Source organism: Oncorhynchus nerka, linkage group LG10, assembly GCF_034236695.1.
Source record: "Oncorhynchus nerka isolate Pitt River linkage group LG10, Oner_Uvic_2.0, whole genome shotgun sequence".
In the NCBI taxonomy this organism is placed as follows: domain Eukaryota; kingdom Metazoa; phylum Chordata; class Actinopteri; order Salmoniformes; family Salmonidae; genus Oncorhynchus; species Oncorhynchus nerka.
In genome coordinates, this window is record NC_088405.1 from 73773597 (window position 1) to 73796320 (window position 22724).

General features: G+C 43.4%; 1 pseudogene; it reads right to left on the bottom strand.

The window, feature by feature from the left end:
• LOC115135997 (probable ATP-dependent RNA helicase DDX10) overlaps positions 1-22724 on the bottom strand; it is a 126737-nt pseudogene that overhangs the window by 32250 nt on the left and 71763 nt on the right.

Here is a 22724-nt window from a genome sequence, read left to right on the forward strand (position 1 = left end):
TCTCACCGTTGCCGCCTGCTATAGACCACCCTCTGCCCCCAGCTGTGCTCTGGATATCATATGTGAATGATTGCCCCCCATCTATCTTCAGAGCTCGTGCTGCTAGGCGACCTAAACTGGGACATGCTTAACACCCCAGCCATCCTACAATCTAAGCTTGATGCCCTCAATCTCACACAAATTATCAATGAACCTACCAGGTACCTCCCCAAAGCCGTAAACACGGGCACCCTCATAGATATCATCCTAACCAACTTGCCCTCTAAATACACCTCTGCTGTCTTCAACCAAGATCTCAGCGATCACTGCCTCATTGCCTGCATCCGTAATGGGTCAGCGGTGAAACGACCTCCACTCATCACTGTCAAACGCTCCATGAAACACTTCAGCGAGCTTGGCCTTTCTAATCGACCTGGCCGGGGTATCCTGGAAGGATATTGATCTCATCCCGTCAGTAGAGGATGCCTGGTTATTTTTTTTAAATGCCTTCCTAACCATCTTAAATAAGCATGCCCCATTCAAGAAATTTAGAACCAGGAACAGATATAGCCCTTGGTTCTCCCCAGACCTGACTGCCCTTAACCAACACAAAAACATCCTGTGGCGTTCTGCATTAGCATCGAACAGCCCCCGTGATATGCAGCTTTTCAGGGAAGCTAGAAACCATTATACACAGGAAATTGGAAAAGCAAAGGCTAGCTTTTTCAAGCAGAAATTTGCTTCCTGAAACACTAACTCAAAAAAAGTTATGGGACACTGTAAAGTCCAGGGAGAATAAGAACACCTCCTCCCAGCTGCCCACTGCACTGAAGATAGGAAACACTGTCACCACTGATAAATCCACTATAATTGAGAATTTCAATAAGCATTTTTCTACGGCTGGCCATGCTTTCCACCTGGCTACCCCTACCCCGGTCAACAGCACTGCACCCCCCACAGCAACTCGCCCAAGCCTTCCCCATTTCTCCTTCTCCCAAATCCAGTCAGCTGATGTTCTGAAAGAGCTGCAAAATCTGGACCCCTACAAATCAGCCGGGCTAGACAATCTGGACCCTTTCTTTCTAAAATTATCTGCCGAAATTGTTGCCACCCCTATTACTAGCCTGTTCAACCTCTTTCGTGTCGTCTGAGATTCCCAAAGATCGGAAAGCAGCTGCGGTCATCCCCCTCTTCAAAGGGGGGACACTCTTGACCCAAACTGCTACAGATCTTTATCTATCCTACCCTGCCTTTCTAAGGTCTTCGAAAGCCAAGTCAACAAACAGATTACTGACCATTTCGAATCTCACCATACCTTCTCTGCTATGCAATCTGGTTTCAGAGCTGGTCATGGGTGCACCTCAGCCACGCTCAAGGTCCTAAACGATATCTTAACCACCATTGATAGGAAATATTACTGTGCAGCCGTATTCATTGATCTGGCCAAGGCTTTCGACTCTGTCAATCACCACATCCTCATCGGCAGACTCGACAGCCTTGGTTTCTCAAATGATTGCCTCGCCTGGTTCAACAACTACTTCTCTGATAGAGTTCAGTGTGTCAAATCGGAGGATCTGCTGTCCGGACCTCTGGCAGTCTCTATGGGGGTGCCACAGGGTTAAATTCTTGGACCGACTCTCTTCTCTGTATACATCAATGATGTCACTCTTGCTGCTGGTGAGTCTCTGATCCACCTCTACGCAGACCACACCATTCTGTATACTTCTGGCCCTTCTTTGGACACTGTGTTAACAACCCTCCAGGCAAGCTTCAATGCCATACAACTCTCCTTCCGTTGCCTCCAATTGCTCTTAAATACAAGTAAAACTAAATGCATGCTCTTTAACCGATCGCTGCCTGCACCTGCCCAACATCACTACTCTGGACGGCTCTGACAACTACAAATACTTAGGTGTCTGGCTAGATTGTAAACTCTCCTTCCAGACCCACATCAAACATCTCCAATCCAAAGTTAAATCTAGAATTGGCTTCCTATTTCGCAACAAAGCATCCTTCACTCATGCTGCCAAACATACCCTTGTAAAACCATCCTACCAATCCTCGACTTTGGCGATGTCATTTACAAAATAGCCTCCAATACCCTACTCAACAAATTGGATGCAGTCTAACACAGTGCCATCCGTTTTGTCACCAAAGCCCCATATACTATCCACCATTGCGACCTGTATGCTCTCGTTGGCTGGCCCTCGCTTCATACTCGTCGCCAAACCCACTGGCTCCATGTCATCTACAAGACCCTGCTAGGTAAAGTCCCCCCTTAGCTCGCTGGTCACCATAGCATCACCCACCTGTAGCATGCACTCCAGCAGGTATATCTCACTGGTCACCCCCAAAGCCAATTCCTCCTTTGGCCGCCTCTCCTTCCAGTTCTCTGCTGCCAATGACTGGAATGAACTGCAAAAATCACTGAAGCTGGAGACTCATATATCCCTCACTAGCTTTAAGCACCAGCTGTCAGAGCAGCTCACAGATCACTGCACCTGTACATAGCCTATCTGTAAATTGCCCATCCAACTAACTCATCCCCATACTGTATTCATTTATTTTGCTCCTTTGCACCCCAGTATCTCTACTTGCACATTCATATGCTGCACATCTATCACTCCAGTGTTTAATTGGTATATTGTAATTACTTTGCCACCATGGCCTATTTATTGCCTTACCTCCCTTACCTTGCCTCATTTGCACACACTGTACATAGACTTTTCCTACTGTATTATTGACTGTATGTTTGTTTATTCCATGTGTAACTCTGTGTTGTTGTATGTGTCAAACTGCTTTGCTTTATCTTGGCCAGGTCGCAGTTGTAAATGAGAACTTGTTCTCAACTAGCCTACCTGGTTAAATAAAGGTGAAATAAACAAAAGATAACCAGATCAGGACTACAACTACGTTACGTCTTTGACCACACAGTGTTTTTACATTGGTGAGTAAAAACTCATGCTTCTACATCTGCATTGCTTGCTGTCTGGGGTTTTAGGCTGGGTTTCTGAATAAACACTTGGTGAGACATCTGCATCTGTAAAATAGGCTTTATAAATACATTTGAAATGATGCTTCCTACCCTTTAAAGATGTAGGACAAGGAATTATTATTGAAGGTGGAACACGGTTTGATAGTCTTTTTTAAAGACTTAAAGATAAAAAATCTGTTCATGGGTAGTTCAGAGCTACACAGGGTTGAGGTAGGACCATATTCCAATCAATGAAGGAATTTGCTGATTAATGTATGGACTCTGTATCAACATTGGGCCAACAACTATGCACAAAACACAAACCTAAGTGTGGCCACATCAGATTGAAATCCCAATGTGGGAGTAATAAGAGAGACCGGTGGACAGATTGATGAGACGAGAGTAAGTTAGTATTTTTGGAGACACTCTGGCATGACACCACAGCTCACTCTCCCTGGTGGACTTTTATCAAATCTCTTCAGGCCCCTGGGTGAAGGATTCTCATTTAGAGCTTCATCTCTGAAAGTCTAACTCTGGAAAATGTGTAAAGCAGTCTGAGGGAACATGTATTACCAACCTGTCAGACATTAGGCTGTCTGTACTCATTGGTACATGCAGATCTCCCCCTGCATTTCTCATTGGTTTTATAATCAAAGAAAGACCTAAAAGACTTCCCGGGATAAAAAATAAATAAATATATATGCTAAATAGAGGGTTTATAGATAATTTTGTGAAGGCTATGAGACTAGATAGTGAACACATCTGAAAATCATTGAGTTTACATTGACACAGCTCATTAGATAAAATTTGTATCCATCTGGACACCAAAACAATATACAAAACGAGAATCTGTTCCTTGGTCGGACAAGCAAAGTAATAAACAATACTTAATTTGCTGTGCTTAAAAATAACACTTAAGAGATGGGCTTTTGGGTGTCGATTGAAAGACAGTCATTAGGCGACAATAAATAGTAGCTTCGGTTCAGGTACCAAATAGATGTGATAACTGAGCACATAAAGCACCACCAGGTCCATTGAAAACAGGCTGTCAAGGGGTGGGATGGATACCTCTTCCCTACACCAGTGCCAAGGCATCGATTGGATGATTAATCGCTGCATCCACACACCTGCATTTGCATATGCTTGCTATGCGAGGTATCCCCAAGTGAGACTGAGAAAAGAATGGACATGACAGCTGCCATCCTGAACCTGTGGACAGCCTCCTGAAATGGATGACAACAGCTGCTTACCAGGCATCTCTGACTCAGTCGGATATAACCATTCCAAGGGGAGCAGAGAAACACTTTGGATTGGCCATCACTGGGCTGCTGCCAAATTCTCTGCAAAGCTGACTTTTAAAATGGCAACAAAGAGCGGTTACCCCTTCCAACTTCAACTTCTGATGTAGAGTCCGGGCATTGTGGCTTTCTTGGCATGACATCACAGTAATACACTTCTCTTAGGTGGAAGTGAATCGAGCAAAATGCCATCTGTCCGAAGTGGGGGCTTTGTTTGATAAATCTTGGTCTTAAGAGATCTCTATTTAAAAGCAAGGGAGTGAGGATCCATCTGCTCCCATTGGTGTTTTAATCAGATTCACTCAAATGTCAGCGAGCTAAGTGAGCTAACTGGCCTCAGTAGGGCCAGTATCAAAATGTTCATGTTTGTGCACTGGTCTGTGTGACGATGATAAGGGTCTCCAAAGCCTTACAGAATTGTATATGAAATATTCTTTACACGACTGCACCGTGCAACATATTGGGAAGCACTTCACGTGAGGTACATCAAATCAACAAAGTATATATATAAAATCATCAACCAACTTCAAACACATGGCAACTGAAATAACTCCATGGTAAGCATTAGCATTTTAGTTTGTTTGAGGAGTCACCTCAGTTGACAGAAGCACAAAGATTATTTCCATGACTTGTTATGACAGGATTCAATGTCAATGTTATCACTGGGACAAAGCCTACATGAGAGAGGCCATTAAATGAACTGTTACAATATATTGCTTTGAAAGTCAACCTCCTCCTTTCAAGATAGCAAAGCTCTTTTGTAACAAATCTTTCAAATCCCTTGCTTCTGAAGAAGTGGACTTCATAAGAGTCGTATCCCCATGAAGATAGTTTAAGGGGGCTGGAGGGGTGAGAAGAATTTGAGCAGTCTCCCGCTACTAACAAAAAAATAGCAGGGTTGTTCCATCAATTTGGTGCCTTTGGGAAATGCAACTTCGTCAAAAAAACATTTGATTTCACCTCATTTTAACATTCTGCGTAAGAGCACATTGACATTTATGAAAAACAAGTTCTCATCAAGAGGTTAAATACAAAAATGGCTATAGTACGTGCCTATTTAGTGCCAAATAAAGTAAAAAGGTTGACAATTTCTTAAATCAGCCATAAATCCCCTGACCGGGGAATGGAAGTTTGTGTGCAACAGAGAGTGGCAATTGAATGCAAGCTTCAAATGTTTTTCTCTTGTTAAAACCATTCTAGCCTGTCTATGGGTAATAGGGTTGACATGTAATGCTCAACCCGTTCCGTTTCCCACCTCAAAACACCAGAAAACTGACAAGAATAGTGGTAGGCCTGATCACCAAAAACGATGAGACAGCCTATAGGGAGGAGGTCAGAGACCTGACTGTGTGGTGCAAGGACAACAACCTCTCCCTCAACATGATCAAGACAAAAGGAGATGATTGTGGAGTACAGGAAAAGGAAGACCGAGCACGCCCCCATTCTCATCGATGGGGCTGTAGTGGAGCAGGTTGAGAGCTTCAAGTTCCTTGGTGTCCACATCACCAACAAACTAACATGGTCCAAGCACACCAAGACAGTTGTGAAGAGGGCACAACCTATTCCCCTTAGGAGACTGAAAAGATTTGGCATGGGTCCTCAGATCCTCAAAAGGTTCTACAGCTGCACCATCGAGAGCATCCTGACGGGTTGCATCACTGCCTGGTATGGCAACTGCTCAGCCTCCGACCGCAAGTCACTAAAGAGGGTAGTGCGTACGGCCTAGTATATCACCAGGTCCAAGCTTCCGTCCATCCAGGACCTATATACCAGGCGGTGTCAGAGGAAGGCCCTAAAAATGGTCAAACACTCCAGCCACCCTTGTTATAGACTGTTCTCTCTGCTACCATGCGTCAAGCAGTATCGGAGCACCAAGTCTACGTCCAAGAGGCTTCTAAACAGCTTCTACCCCCAAGCCATAAGACTCCTGAACACCTAATCAAATGGCTACCCGGACTATTGGTACTGCCCCCCCCACCCTCTTCTACGCTGCTGCTACTCTCTGTTATTATCTATGCATAGTCACGTTAACTCTACCGACATGTACATAATTACCTCGACACCGATGCCCCCGCACAATGACTCTACCGGTACCCCCTATATATAGCCTCGCTACTGTAATTTACTATTGCTCTTTAATTATTTATTATTATTATCTTTTTTAGGGATTTTCTTAAAACTGCATTGCTGGTTAAGGGCTTGTAAGTAAGCATTTAACTGTTGTATTCAGCATTTCACTGTGAGGTCTACACCTGTTGTATTCAGCATTTCACTGTGAGGTCTACACCTGTTGTATTCAGCATTTCATTGTGAGGTCTACACCTGTTGTATTCAGCATTTCACTGTGAGGTCTACACCTGTTGTATTCAGCATTTCACTGTGTGGTCTACACCTGTTGTATTCAGCATTTCACTGTGAGGTCTACACCCGTTGTATTCAGCATTTCACTGTGAGGTCTACACCCGTTGTATTCAGCATTTCACTGTGAGGTCTACACCCGTTGTATTCAGCATTTCACTGTGAGGTCTACACCCGTTGTATTCAGCATTTCACTGTGAGGTCTACACCCGTTGTATTCAGCATTTCACTGTGAGGTCTACGCCCGTTGTATTCAGCATTTCACTGTGAGGTCTACACCTGTTGTATTCAGCATTTCACTGTGAGGTCTACACCTGTTGTATTCAGCATTTCACTGTGAGGTCTACGCCCGTTGTATTCAGCATTTCACTGTGAGGTCTACACCTGTTGTATTCAGCATTTCACTGTGAGGTCTACACCTGTTGTATTCAGCATTTCACTGTGAGGTCTACGCCCGTTGTATTCAGCATTTCACTGTGAGGTCTACACCCGTTGTATTCAGCATTTCACTGTGAGGTCTACACCTGTTGTATTCAGCATTTCACTGTGAGGTCTACACCTGTTGTATTCAGCATTTCACTGTGAGTTCTACGCCCGTTGTATTCAGCATTTCACTGTGAGGTCTACACCTGTTGTATTCAGCATTTCACTGTGAGGTCTACACCTGTTGTATTCAGCATTTCACTGTGAGGTCTACACCTGTTGTATTCAGCATTTCACTGTGAGGTCTACACCTGTTGTATTCAGCATTTCACTGTGAGGTCTACACCTGTTGTATTCAGCATTTCACTGTGAGGTCTACACCTGTTGTATGTGGCAAGTGACAAATTCAATTTGATTTGAAAAATAGTAGAACAAGCTCATCTGCTTTTATACTATGATGTTCAATGTTTCTTTTGAAAACATTTTTAAAGGAATAGTTTCATCATATGAAAACGAAAGTTCAGTTCACATTACATGGTTGACCATAAAATTGTGGGACAGATATAAATAATAATCCTCAGAAATAATTAGTGCTTTACAATAGTGAAAACTTGGGAGAGATTTTGTGGTAAAAACCTTCCTAGAAGTCAGAGGGTGCTGAAGTCTTTATTCATACAAAAAAAATGCATTTATTTAATTCTCCATGTGGACTAAATTAAAGGGAACTTAATTTAATATAACAGGCTTTGAAAATTCAATATTTGTTAAATATCAAAATGCTTAAGTAGAAATTGTGTATGGAGATTTCTATCAAAATGTTTAATATATATGAGCAGTAAGTCACAAACAAAATATGTGTTTTGAAAATACAGAATTATACTTTTTTCCAGATTAACACTGCACATTGGCAAACAACTCCCTTTCCTCCTCACCTTTCCTAGACCCTATCCTCCTATCCTTTCCTTCTTCCCTAGCTCATTTACATTTAAGTCATTTAGCAGATGATCTTATCCAGAGCGACTTACAGTGCATACATTTTCATACGGGTCCCTGTGGGAATCAAAACCCACAACCCTGGCGTTGCAAGCGACACTCCCTACCAACTGAGCCAGATGGGAGATCCCTTTCCTCCTTTCCTAGCTCCCTTTCCTTCTTACCATTCATAACTCACAGGAAAGAGAACAAGGAAAGGAAGTTTGGAAAGCAGTAAAGGGATATAAGAAAGGGACAGTAAAGGAAGCTTGGGAAAGAAAAGTAATAAGGAAAGGAAAGGGTGCTAGGAAAGGATAAGAAGAAAGATCTAGGAAACCTAAAGAGGTGAAGAAAGGAGGGAATAGATCAAGGAAATTAAGATAGGAAAGGAGGAAAAGAAAGGGAGATGGAAAGGATAGGAGGAAAGGGAAATACAGTGGGGCAAAAAAGTATTTTGTCAGCCACCAATTGTGCAAGTTCTCCCACTTAAAAAGATGAGAGGCCTGTAATTTTCATCATAGGTACACTTCAACTATGACAGACAAAATGAGAAGAAAAAAAAATCCAGAAAATCACATTGTAGGATTTTTAATGAATTTATTTACAAATTATGGTGGAAAATAAGTATTTCTTAAAGTAATTATGATATATTCAATTTGTATCTAATGACAATTTAGGGTGTCCTGTATTTTATATCTGCACAAAATGACCATTAAAACACAACTCATAAGTATATGAGGCCACTCACAAATATGTGGAGCAACTTACAAAATGTGAGACAAGTCACAGATGTGTAAAATGCAGGTCACGAATGTAATCCGTAGTGTCACAAATGTTGTCACACTCACAAACAAAAACATATGTGACCACTTGTGCTTGCAAAGCAACAAATCTGTTTGTGAAATGTTCTATATTATTCTGAAAAAACCTGCCTTGCATTCATTTGCTAATCATTTGGTTTTGTTAACAATGACCGATTTGTTTTCGGATCATGACATGCAGTGCGTTTGAAAAGTGTACAAACCCCTTGACTTTTTCCACATGTTGTTATGCTACAGCCTTATTCTAAAATTGATTCAAATTAAAAACAGGTTAACTATACTTTGTTGAACCACTTTTGGCAGCATCAAGTTTTCTTGCGTATGATGTTACAAGCTTGCCACACATATATTTGGGGAGTTTCTCCCATTCTTCTCTGCAGATCCTCTCAAGGTCTGTCAGGGTGGATGGGGAGCGCCGCTGCACAGCTATTTTCATCTCTCCAGAGATGGTCGATCAGGTTCAAGTCCAGGCTCTGGTTGGGCCAGTAAAGGACATTCAGAGACTTGTCCCGAAGCCACTCCTGTGTTGTCTTGGCTATGTGCTTAGGGTTGTTGTCCTGTTGGAACGTGAACCTTCACTCCAGTCTGGAGCAGGTTTACATCAAGGATCTCTCGTACTTTGCCTTTCCCTTCATCCTGACTAGTCTCCCAGTCCCTGAGCTGAAAAACATCCCTACAGCATGATGCTGCCACCACCATGCTTCATGGTAGGGATGGTGCCAGGTTTCCTCCAGACATGAAGCTCGGCATTCAGGCCAAAGCGTTCAATCTTGCGTTTCATCAGACCAGAGAGTCTTGTTTCTCATGGTCTGAGAGTCCTTAATGTGCCTTTTGGCAAACTCCAAGTGGGCTGTCATGTGCCTTTTACTGAGCAGTGGCTTCCGTCTGGCCACTCTACCATAAAGGCCTGATAGGTGGAGTGCTGCAGATATGGTTTTTCCTTCTGGAAGGTTCTTCCATCTCCACAGAGGAACTCTAGAGCTCTGTCAGAGTGACAATCGGGTTCTTGGTCACCTCCCTGACCAACGCAAATATCCCCCGATTGCTCAGTTTGGCCAGGCGGCCAGCTCTAAGAAGAGTCTTGGTGGTTCCAAACTTCTTCCATTTAAGAATGAAGGCCACTGTGTTCTTGGGGACCTTCAATGCTGCAGAGATTTTTCTGTCAATTCCGTCAATCTCATGGCTTGGTTTTTGCTTTGACATGCACTGTCAACTGTGGGACCTTATATAGACAGGTGTGTGCCTTTCCAAATCATGTCTATCAATTGAATTTACCACAGTTGGACTACAATCAGGTTGTAGAAAAATCTCAAGGATGATCAATGGAAACGGGATGCACCGGAGCTCAATTTCGAGTCTCATAGCAAAGGGTCTGAATACTTATGTAAATAAGGTATTTCTGTTTTATATTTTTAAACCTGTTTTCATTTTGTCATTATATGGTATTGTGTGTAGATTGACGAGGACATTTTTTAAAATCAATTGTCGGATAAGGCTTTAATAACTTCTTATTTACAATGACGGCATAACCCTAACCCGGACGACGCTGGGAAAATTGTGCGCCGCCCTATAACTCTTGCCAAACATAATTTTTTCCCTTCTAAACATTAACTAGCATTTATGAGGGCAGCAAACGTGTTCCCCACACTCTAGGAACGTATTTCATCCAACATTATAATGAAAAGGTGCCCCTCTATAATAAAAACACAAGTCTATATTTTTGGAGACTTGTGGGAGGAGTGCTGATGATGTCGCCCACTGTATGTGCTTTCGGTAGCCTGATTGCGTCCAGACTGAGGAGAAATCTGCACACAACGCATCCCTGGCCACCTCCTGAAGTGGTCAGACAGATATGAACACAATCAGACCACAAAGCAACAATTGTGCGTTAAGTCTCGTCTTTTCAATGCGAGTTTTGTATTCTGATAGCAGAAGTCACATGTAAGTGTCAAGTGTAGACACGACTAGAGACAGTAGGGTTTGAGTGAGGACTCATCAGGACTTTTACCAACATAGAGCCTATAAATTACAGACGCAGACGCATTACATCTGGACAGACGCATTTAACATAACAGGTATCTTTGAATCTGTCAGACTGCGGGATGCGACAACTAACAATTAACTTTCGGTGCGCAGTTTTCTTGTCACTGATCATTTGAACATAACACAACTTTGCAGGTGTTGGCATCTTTCGAATTTTGGAAGGGGACATTTGGCCCATAGACTTGCCCGTAACTTGCAAAAAGAGGACAGGTAGAACTACCTCCTTCTTCCTCTCCTCGTTTTAGGATCTTTACTAACATGTCTCTCCCTAGAACTTAAACATCTGAAGCAATTACACAATATTTTACCTTTGTGCTTCTGGAATTAATGGGAACCAGAGAAAAAAATGATCTTTACTTTCAGTTTTTCATCACCTCATTTGGGTAAATAAATGCGCCAAGTCCTCCATTTACTTTCAGTTAACAGTGAGATGAATTATTGTTTGGACACAGGCAAACAAGCTGCAGATCTGAATGCAGCAGAGCTTCTCTGTGTCTGGTTGGGCCTCAGTGACAGACTGGATGGCACAGGTAGCTGATACCAAACACAATTCATTCTGCATCAATCCTCTGGATTCAACATATTCCTGTGAGAAAACAGGAGCCCAGTCATTTGTCAGAGTCAAATCTTACATAAAAATGTGTATAATATACTTAAGTTATCCAACTACTGAGCATTTTGCCTAAATAATCAATAATAGCACCCTTAGAAATAAGACGGTGTATCTTATATGTTTTTTAAATCCTGCCCAGAGAACATCTAAATGAAATATGTAAGAACTGAAAAAAACTAAGGGACCACACAACTACACAAAATGTCAAATTACAAAAAAAATGTGAAAATCCCTCAACGACATGGTAGAAGGTACTAATTGATGTTAACATTCTATATCTGACCCAAGATATTCCCAATTCCCTCCAAATCCTTAAACCTATAGAGCAATAACGCAGCCAACATTTTGATCTGCTTTAGCTTGGATAAGTCTGGCCTCCTGCCTTATTGAGGCCAGCATTGTTGCGCTCGCAGGCTTCAGGAACAGTGTTAGGGATGATAAATTAGAGGACGGTGGAGAGTTGAAGGCCCTTTGCCCAGTGGAGACAGCCTGTAATACTCAAACTGTCTCTATGTGCGAGTGGGAGGACGGCAGCGGGAGAAGTGTTCGGCATGGCGGAGCATGGGTCAATACACACAGCCCCCATTTATACCAGGAAGAACCGGCCTGGTTTAACGTGCAGCTGGTAAAACATGAGATCAGACTTGGAATGGAGAAGAAAGCTACTTAAAAAAATTGCCTGATTTAAAGAAAGATGGGAAATGTGGCTTCTGAACCCAATGAAAGGGAGGATAACTGGAAAATGTCAATAAATGTCTGATTTAACCAATAGGAGGTTTTCATGTGGGGGAGACTCATCATGCCGCTTTTAGATGTTGCATTTTCCTCCTGTCCACTTATCTGGTGGATTTGTCTCCCGCGTCTCTGGCAAGGCCAAATAGGAGGGCTAAAAAGAGCAAGAGACGTGAGGTAGGCTATACACCAGAGTAACAGGAGGCAACAGAAGACTTGAGCTACCGGAAGCAGGATTAGAGAAATGCCGCCCTAACACCCCCAGAGTATCCATCGCCGTAAACCAACATTAATGCAATGGCATCGGGTGTGTTGATTGACACAGAGGGAGAGAAAGCGAGAAGGAGAGAAATGAAGAGAGCTTGGTAATCCTGCTGAGGATGAACACAGTTTTAATTTCACATTACGCAAGACGAATCCAGCAGGCGAGCAGACTGACGGGCTGAGAAGAGGGGGATTTAATATTACACTGAGAGGAAGAGGGGCACTCTTCTCTGCTGAAGACACCCTGGATGCTTTGTGACAGGGGTTTTACATAAGACAAGGCACTTCTCTCTCATCCTCCCTTGTAGGTGGCATAAGTGGAGCTGTGACTCAGCTGGAGATACTCTCTAAAGCTTTTGGCATTTGTCTGCAGAAAAACATGTCCCCTTTTGTGAAGATATAACAATTCACATAACTCACTAGAGGGGCTGACATTGAAGACAATGTAAAGTACTGTACCATTGTGATGAACCCATTCTCTCAATGTATTCTGTTCCAATCTGAAAGCTAAGTGCTACATCGGCGACAGGGGACTCAGCATTCCATGTCTGACATACAGTAGGGTGAAGAGGAGAGAATGTCCTTTGTTACAAGGACGAGAGGGAAGAGTGGGCTCCTCACCTTTAAAGACTGCCTCCCCTGTTGGAGCTAGACTGGAGTTCACCTGACAGAAGTATAACTAAACAGCCAAGGTTGAATGTAGCGTGAGTGAAGAGGAGCTAGTGCCTGGAATCAAAACCATTCACATTGTGATGGATATGCTTTTCAGGGTGGGAGGGAAGAAATGGTGCTGTAAAATGGAGGAGGGGGAGACTTACCTCAGTGTGCTGCTTGCTGGCTTCTCTTCTGGCAGCCTTCTCCTTCAGTCTCTTCTCCTGTGAGAAAGGAGAGAATGAGTTACATTTACATTTAAGTCATTTAGCAGACGCTCTTATCCAGAGCGACTTACAAATTGGTGCGTTCACCTTAAGACATCCAGTGGAACAGCCACTTTACAATAGTGCATCTAAATATTTTAAGGGGGGGTGAGAAGGATTACTTTATCCTATCCTAGGTATTCCTGAAAGAGGTGGGGTTTCAGGTGTCTCCGGAAGGTGGTGATTGACTCCGCTGTCCTGGCGTCGTGAGGGAGTTTGTTCCACCATTGGGGGGCCAGAGCAGCGAACAGTTTTGACTGGGCTGCGCAGGAACTGTACTTCCTCAGTGGTAGGGAGGCGAGCAGGCCAGAGGTGGATGAACGCAGTGCCCTTGTTTGGGTGTAGGGCCTGATCAGAGCCTGGAGGTACTGAGGTGCCGTTCCCCTCACAGCTCCGTAGGCAAGCACCATGGTCTTGTAGCGGATGCGAGCTTCAACTGGAAGCCAGTGGAGAGAGTGGAGGAGCGGGGTGACGTGAGAGAACTTGGGAAGGTTGAACACCAGACGGGCTGCGGCGTTCTGGATGAGTTGTAGGGGTTTAATGGCACAGGCAGGGAGCCCAGCCAACAGCGAGTTGCAGTAATCCAGACGGGAGATGACAAGTGCCTGGATTAGGACCTGCGCTGCTTCCTGTGTGAGGCAGGGTCGTACTCTGCGGATGTTGTAGAGCATGAACCTACAAGAACGGGCCACCGCCTTGATGTTAGTTGAGAACGACAGGGTGTTGTCCAGGATCACGCCAAGGTTCTTAGCGCTCTGGGAGGAGGACACAATGGAGTTGTGAACCGTGATGGCGAGATCATGGAATGGGCAGTCCTTCCCGGGAGGAAGAGCAGCTCCGTCTTGCCGAGGTTCAGCTTGAGGTGGTGATCCGTCATCCACACTGATATGTCTGCCAGACATGCAGAGATGCGATTCGCCACCTGGTCATCAGAAGGGGGAAAGGAGAAGATTAATTGTGTGTCGTCTGCATAGCAATGATAGGAGAGACCATGTGAGGTTATGACAGAGCCAAGTGACTTGGTGTATAGCGAGAATAGGAGAGGGCCTAGAACAGAGCCCTGGGGGACGCCAGTGGTGAGAGCGCGTGGTGAGGAGACAGATTCTCGCCACGCCACCTGGTAGGAGCGACCTGTCAGGTAGGACGCAATCCAAGCGAGTTAAGAGCAATGTCAGTCTAACCGGACTTTGGTATCGTATAGAGCAGTTTAATCCATGCCTTTCAGGGCAAGTTGTTTTTTGGTGAAATGGATGTAATTCATTTGATTGTCAGAGATTCCACGAGATTATATGCTTTAACTTTTTTGTTCTATGTAGCTTTTAATTTTATGATGAGTTACATTCTCTGGGAAATTGGCCATGGGTCATAGGAGTGAGAGGGAGCGAGAGGATGGAAAGAGAGCAGAGTGACAGAGGAGTGGTTAGACAGGTCGCAATCAGAGTATCGAGAGGTAGCCACGTCCTTCAGGTGGGAAACCAAACACTAAACAAACTGACATGCAAAACACAGTTCAAAATAAAGCAAACCTCTGCCATCATTAGGTCAAACCTGCACTTTCAGGGAGAACAACTGATCACAGTAAACAACTTGACACTGGAGTGAAACCCCCAGCTGGAGGGGGAAATAAGGATAGTGTGCGAAAACAGAAGCCTAATTAGATGCGTGGGGAGACTGCTTTAGGAAATTCAGAAGCTGATTCATGTGTTTTTCATTTCTGATCCAAATATCACCCTGTGAAAACCACTGTTTGCATTATGTGTGTGTGGTGGAATGGGGGGGAGACAGCCGATGTACTCCAGCCATCCCATCCCTCTTCATTTGTCCCTGATATAGGGCCCTATAAAATATGTTAAATTTTTCATCTTATTCCGCTTAGGTTTTCCCCTAAATTCTGTTTCTTTTTTCCCAGACTTCTGAAATGTCCATTTTTTTCAGGTTTTACTCTTTTTTTTATAACAAAACTAAATTTAAAAAATCAGGTGCTTAATGTTCAATGCTTAATGATTAAAAAAAATGAAAATATTGATTTTGGTATGTAGCTAAGTACACACCTAGCACCTGTTATTTAGCTGTGCTTCTGTAGAGCATGTGATGGTAGATGTTTCTAAACAAATATCCTCGATTGACGCAAATAATCATATCATTCTGCAAGGTAAGCATAGGTTACTTTGTAATTAACTAATTGAGATTTTTTGGGGAAATCCTTTCCATCAACCAGAAGACTGTTTTCATTAGAATCTTCATTAACGGCTACACAAAGTGGAAGACACACGCACCGCACACACACGCAGAAGCCTCGTGTGCCATTGCCTCTTCAGAAAGCTGCAGGGAATACAAGTCACTGATGCATTTTGTTAATGTCTTTTGATGAAAATGTATTAATTTGCCCAAGTTTAATACATTTAGTTGATTCCTAAAATGTTTTAATATTGCTGAATTCCGTTATGCCATCTGCGTTCTCTGCACACGCAGATTTTATATAGGCCCCTACAATATGGGAGGGCTAGCTCCTGGCTCTCATTGGTTTTCAGGCCCATTAGATATGAGCGGTGGGGGAAAGGTGTCTTGGGGGTGTCTAAATCATTTTACAGAGCTAGCGAGGAGCACTAGGCCATGACTAGGGTTGCAAAGGGTCGGAAACTTTCGGGTAAATTAACAGAATTTTTCCGGAAATTGTCCATGGGAAGTTAAGCCCGGGAATATGGGGAATTTTGCTTAAATTCATCAAAAAAGAAAGCTTATAACAGTTAACCTTTTTTTGTGGAATACACATAAGGCAAGTCTTGTGGCATATTTTGGTTAAACTATCCCCAATTCAATGGAATTGCAACCCTCTGCATGTACAGTGCATTCTTCCATCACATGTACAGCTGATTCTCAAGACCTGGCACACTAATGAGATGCTATTGAGCCCACACTAGCACACTGTCTGAGCCAAGGGCTACATGCTTTCTGGGAAGTTTTGATGACAATACTGGGTGGGGTGAATATATTTTATATGACATAGAATATTTTTTGTTAACTAGTAAATAATAGCCTACAGCAAAGTGTGCTCTAAATCATTTCTAACTTGTTAACATTTTCTGCTAGTTAGTTTTTGCTACCTTGTGGGTTTTTAGCTTGCTTGAGCCTGCCATCTGAGGAGTGCACCTGTTTCCATAAATGTTTCATTTTAAAACATTTATCTTACAAAGGAGTTGTTTAATCTAACTGCTTAACTATTTATCTGTACATCGAATTGTATTTTTTTTTTTTTACAATTATTTTCTAATCTTTATAGGAAAATGCCAAGGGCACCATCTGATGTGTGGAGACATTTCACTGCAGCTAATGTAGAAGGAAAATCTGTGTACAATTGCAAATACTGTGCCAAATCATATGTGAAGAATGCAACAACCCTGAAATTTCCATCCCTAACTACAACATTTTCCGACAAGATAGAATTGCCAAAGGGGGCGGTGTTGCAATCTACAGCAGATATAGCCTGCAGAGTTCTGTCTTACTACCCAGGTCTGCACCCAAACAATTCGAGCATCTACTTTTAAAAATCCACCTTTCCAGAAACAAGTCTCTCACCGTTGACGCTTGCTATAGACCACTCTCTGCTCCCAGCTGTGCTCTGGACACCATATGTGAATTGAATGCCCCCCCATCTATCCTCTGAGATCGTGCTACAAGGTGACCGAAACTGGGACATGCTTAACACCCCAGCCATCCTACAATCTAAGCTTGATGCTCTCAATCTCACACAAATGATCAATGAACCCACCAGGTACAACCCCAAATCCTTAAACATCGGCACCCTCATAGATATCATTCTAACCAACTTGCCCTCCAAATACACCTCCGCTGTTTTCAACCAAGATCTCAGGAATCACTGCCTCATTGCTTGCATCCACATTGAGTGGCTGCTGCCAACACACTGACTCAACTCCAGCCACTTTAATAATGGGAATTGATGGGAAATGATGTAAAATATATCACTAGCCACTTTAAACAATGCTACCTAATATAATGTTACATACCCTACATTATTCATCTCATATGTATATGTATATACTGTACTCTATATCATCTACTGCATCTTTATGTAATACATGTATCACTAGCCACTTTAACTATGCCACTTTGTTTAGAAAACTCATCTCATGTATATACTGCACTCAATACCATCTACTGTATCTTGCCTATGCCGCTCTGTACCATCACTCATTCATATATCTTTATGTACATATTCTTTATCCCCTTACACTTGTGTCTATAAGGTAGTCGTTTTGGAATTGTTAGCTAGATTACTGGTTGGTTATTACTGCATTGTCGGAACTAGAAGCACAAGCATTTCGCTACACTCGCATTAACATCTGCTAACCATGTGTATGTGACAAATACAATTTGATTTGATTTGAATGGGTCTGTGGTCAAACGTCCACCCCTCATCACTGTCAAACGCTCCCTAAAACACTTAAGCGAGCAGGCCTTTCTAATCGATCTGGCCGGGGTACACTGGAAGGATATTGACCTCATCCCGTCAGTACAGGATGCCTGGTTATTCTTTAAAAATGCCTTCTCCACCATCTTAAATAAGCATGCTCCATTCAAAAAATGTAGAACCAGAAACAGATATAGCCCTTGGTTCTCTCCAGACCTGACTGCCCTTGACCAGCATAAAAACATCCTGTGGCGTTCTGCATTAGCATCAAATAGCCCCCGTGATATGCAACTTTTCAGGGAAGTTAGGCACCAATATATACAGGCAGTTAGGAAAGCTAAGGCAAGCTTTTTCAAACAGAAATTTGCATACTGTAGAACAAACTCAAAAAAGTTCTGGGACACTGTAAAGTCCATGGAGAATAAGAGCACCTCCTCCCAGCTGCCCACTGCACTGAGGCTAGGAAGCATTGTCACCACCGATAAATCCACTATAACTGAGAATTTCAATAAGCATTTTTCTACAGCCGGCTATGCTGTCCACCTGGCTACTCAACGCCGATCAACAGCCCTGCACCCCCCCTCAGCAACTCGCCCAAGCCTCCCCATTTCTCCTTCACCCAAATCCAGAAAGCTGATGTTCTGAAAGAGTTCCAAAATCTGGTCCCCTACAAATCAGCCGGGCTAGACAATGGACCCTCTCTTTATAAAATGATCTGCCGAAATTGTGGCAACCCCTATTACTAGCCTGTTCAACTTCTCTTTCGTATCATCTGAGATTCCCAAAGATTGGTAAGCTGCCGCGGCCATTCCCCTCTTCAAAGTGGGAGACACTCTAGACCGAAACTGCTATAGACCTTTATCTATCCTACCCTGCCTTTCTAAGGTCTTCGAAAGCCAAGTTAACAAACAGATTACCGACCATTTCGAATCCCACCGTACCTTCTCCGCTATGCAATCTGGTTTCAGAGCTGGTCATGGGTGCACCTCAGCCACGCTCAAGGTCCTAAACGATATCTTAACCACCATCAAGAAGAGACATTACTGTGCAGCCGTATTCATCGACCTGGCCAAGGCTTTCGACTCTGTCAATCACAACATTCTTATTGGCAGACTAAACAGCATTGGTTTCTCAAATGATTGCCTCGCCGAGTTCACCAACTACTCCTCTGATAGAGTTCAATGTGTCAAATCGGAGGGCCCGTTGTCCGGACCTCTGGCAGTCTCTATGGGGGTGCCACAGGGTTCAATTATTTGGCCGACTCTTCTCTGTATACATCAATGATGTCGCTCTTGCTGCTGGTGATTCTCTGATGGGTTGTGCCGTGGCGGAGATCTTTGTGGGCTATACTCGGTCTTGTCTCAGGATGGTAAGTTGGTGGTTGAAGATGTCCCTCTAGTGGTGTGGGGGCTGTGCTTTGGCAAAGTGGGTGGGGTTATATCCTTCCTGTTTGGCCCTGTCCGGGGTTATCATTGGATGGGGCCACAGTGTCTCCTGACCCCTCCCGTTTCAGCCTCCAGTATTTATGCTGCAGTAGTTTGTGTCGGGGGGCTAGGGTCAGTTTCTTATATCTGGAGTACTTCTCCTGTCTTATCCGGTGTCCTGTGTGAATTTAAGTATGCTCTCTCTAATTCTCCCTTTCTCTCTCTCGGAGGACTTGAGCCCTAGGACTATGCCTCAGGATTACCTGGCATGATGACTCCTTGCTGTCCCCAGTCCACCTGGTCGTGCTGCTGCTCCAGTTTCAACTGTTCTGCCTGCAGCTATGGAATCCTGACCTGTTCACCGGACGTGCTACCTGTCCCAGACCTGCTGTTTTCAACTCTCTAGAGACAGCAGGAGTGGTAGAGATACTCTTAATGATCGGCTATGAAAAGCCAACTGACATTTACTCCTGAGGTGCTGACTTGTTGCACCCTCGACAACTACTGTGATTATTATTATTTGACCATGCTGGTCATTTATGAACATTTGAACATCTTGGCCATGTTCTGTTATAATCTCCACCCGGCACAGCCAGAATAGGACTGGCCACCCCTCATAGCCTGGTTCCTCTCTAGGTTTCTTCCTAGGTTTTGGCCTTTCTAGGGAGTTTTTCCTAGCCACCGTGCTTCTACACCTGCATTGCTTGCTGTTTGGGGGTTTAGGCTGGGTTTCTGTACAGCACTTTGAGATATCAGCTGATGTGTGAAGGGGTATATAAAAAACGTGATTTGATTTGATTTCAGCTCACTGGTCACCATAGCAGCATCCACCCGTAGCACACGCTCCAGCAGGTATATCTCACTGGTCACCCCAAAGCAAATTCCTACTTTGGCCGCCTTTCCTTCCAGTTCTCTGCTGCCAATGACTGGAACGAACTGCAAAACTCACTGAAGCTGGAGACTCATATATCCCTCACTAGCTTTAATCTTTTGTGACTAGAGGGCAGTATTTTCATTTTTGGAAAAATAACGTTCCCGTAGTAGACGGGATATTTTGTCAGGACAAGATGCTAGTAGTATATGCATATAATTGACAGCTTAGGATAGAAAACACTCTAAAGTTTCCAAAACTGTAACAATATTGTCTGTGAGTATAACAGAACTGATATTGCAGGCGAAAGCCTGAGAAAAATCCTATCCGGAAGTGACTCATCTTTTGAAAGCTCTGCGTTCCAATGCGTTCCTATTGAGCAGTGAATGGTAATCAACCAGATTACTTTTTCTCTCTGTATTCCCCAAGGTGTCTACAGCATTGTGACGTAGTTTTACGCATTTATGTTGAAGAATACCCGTAAGCGGCTACATTGCGCAACTGGTCACCTGATGGCTCCCAGAGTGATTCTCGTGTAAAATACAGAGGTAGCCATTATTCCAATCGGTCCTACTGAAAAACCAATTGTCCCGGTAGATATATTACCGAATAGATATTTGAAAAACACCTTGAGGATTGATTATAAACAACGTTTGTTTCTGTCGATATTATGGAGCTAATTTTGAATATTTTTCTTTTTGAATAGTTTTCGTGACTGCAATTTCCAGGCGATTTCTCAGCTAAACGTGAAGAACAAACGGAGCTATTTCGCATACAAAAATAATATTTTTGGAAAAAAGGAACATATCTATCTAACTGGGAGTCTTGTGAGAGAAAACATCCGAAGCTCATCAAAGGTAAACGATTTAATTTGATTGCTTTTCTGATTTCCGTGACCAAGTTACCTGCTGCTAGCTGGACAAAATGCTATGCTAGGCTATCGATAAACTTAAACAAATGCTTGTCTAGCTTTGGCTGTAAAGCATATTTTGAAAATCTGAGATGACAGGGTGATTAACAAAAGGCTAAGCTGTGTCTCAATATATTTCACTTGTGATTTTCATGAAAGGGAATATTTTCTAGGAATATTTATGTCCATTGTGTTATGCTAATTAGTGTCAGTCGATGATTACGCTCCCGCATGAGGGATGGGGAGTCACTAGAGGAGCTTTAAGCACCAGCTGTCAGAGCAGCTCACAGATCACTGCATCTGTACATAGCCCATCTGTAAATCCAACTACCTCATCCCCATACTGTATTTATTTATTTATCTTGCTCCTTTGCACCCCAGTATCTCTACTTGCATATTCATCTTCTGCACATCTACCATTCCAGTGTTTAATTGCTATATTGTAATTACTTTGCCACCATGGACTATTTATTGCCTTACCTCCCTTATCACAAGGGAGGTAAGGCTCACAACAAGCAACCTCTGACAAAAGTCCCTCTACTTCTATTCAAGGTGAAAATTATTTATTTACCTTTATTTAACCAGGCAAGTCAGTTAATAAGAACAAATTCTTATTTTCAATGACGGCCTAGGAACAGTGGGTTAACTGCCTGTTCAGGGGCAGAACGACAGATTTGTACCTTGTCAGCTCGGGGGTTTGAACTCGCAGCCTTCCGGGTTACTAGTCCAGCGCTCTAACCACTAGGCTACCCTGCCGCCCTTATTGATAGCAACAGCTCATGGTCCTCCTGGAATCAGAAGTGTTTTTGACTCAATGGAGGACCGTAGTCAGATAAATGCTGATGAATGTCTTGCTGGAGCTGTGGATGCAACTGGCTCACCTGTGATGCGCACAGTCGATGTGTATTGGAAGAGATTTCTGAAAGTTCTTCGCCCAGCATACATCCCTCCAACCAGACTTGCTTTATCTACTAATTTGCTGGATGCAGAATTCAACAGAGTTCAAGTGAAAGTCAAGCAAATCATAGAGAATCATCATCTCTGATGAGTGGCCAAGTGTTTACGGGCAAGGAATAATTAACTACATCTCCACTCCTCAACCAGTATTCCACAACAGCACAGACAGAAGGGAAAACAGACACACCGGTCTCTACACTGCAGATGAGCTGAAGGCAGTCATCAATGACCTTAGACTACAGAAGGTATTTGCACTGGTGACAGACAATGCTGCAAACATGAAGGCTTCTGGGTCTAAAGTGGAGGAGTCCTACCCTCACATCACACCCATTGGCTGTTCTGTTCATGCACTGAATCTGCTCCGAAAGGACATCATGGCAATGAAAACAATGGATACACTCTACAAGAGAGCCAAGGAAATGGTTAGGTATGTGAAGGGTCATCAAGTTATAGCAGCAGTCTACCTCACCAAGCCAAGTGAGAAGAATAAGAGCGCCACAATGAAGCTGCCCAGCAACACCTGTTGGGGTAGTGTTGTCATCATGTTTGACAGTCTCCTGGAAGAGGAGTCTCTACAAGAAATGGCCATATCACAGTCTGCCGATATGGACAGCCCCATCAAGAGGATCCTCCTGGATGATGTACAATTGAAGTCGGAAGTTTACATACACCTTAGCCAAATACATTTAAACTCAGTTTTTCACAAGTCCTGACATTTAATCCTAGTAAAGATTCCCTG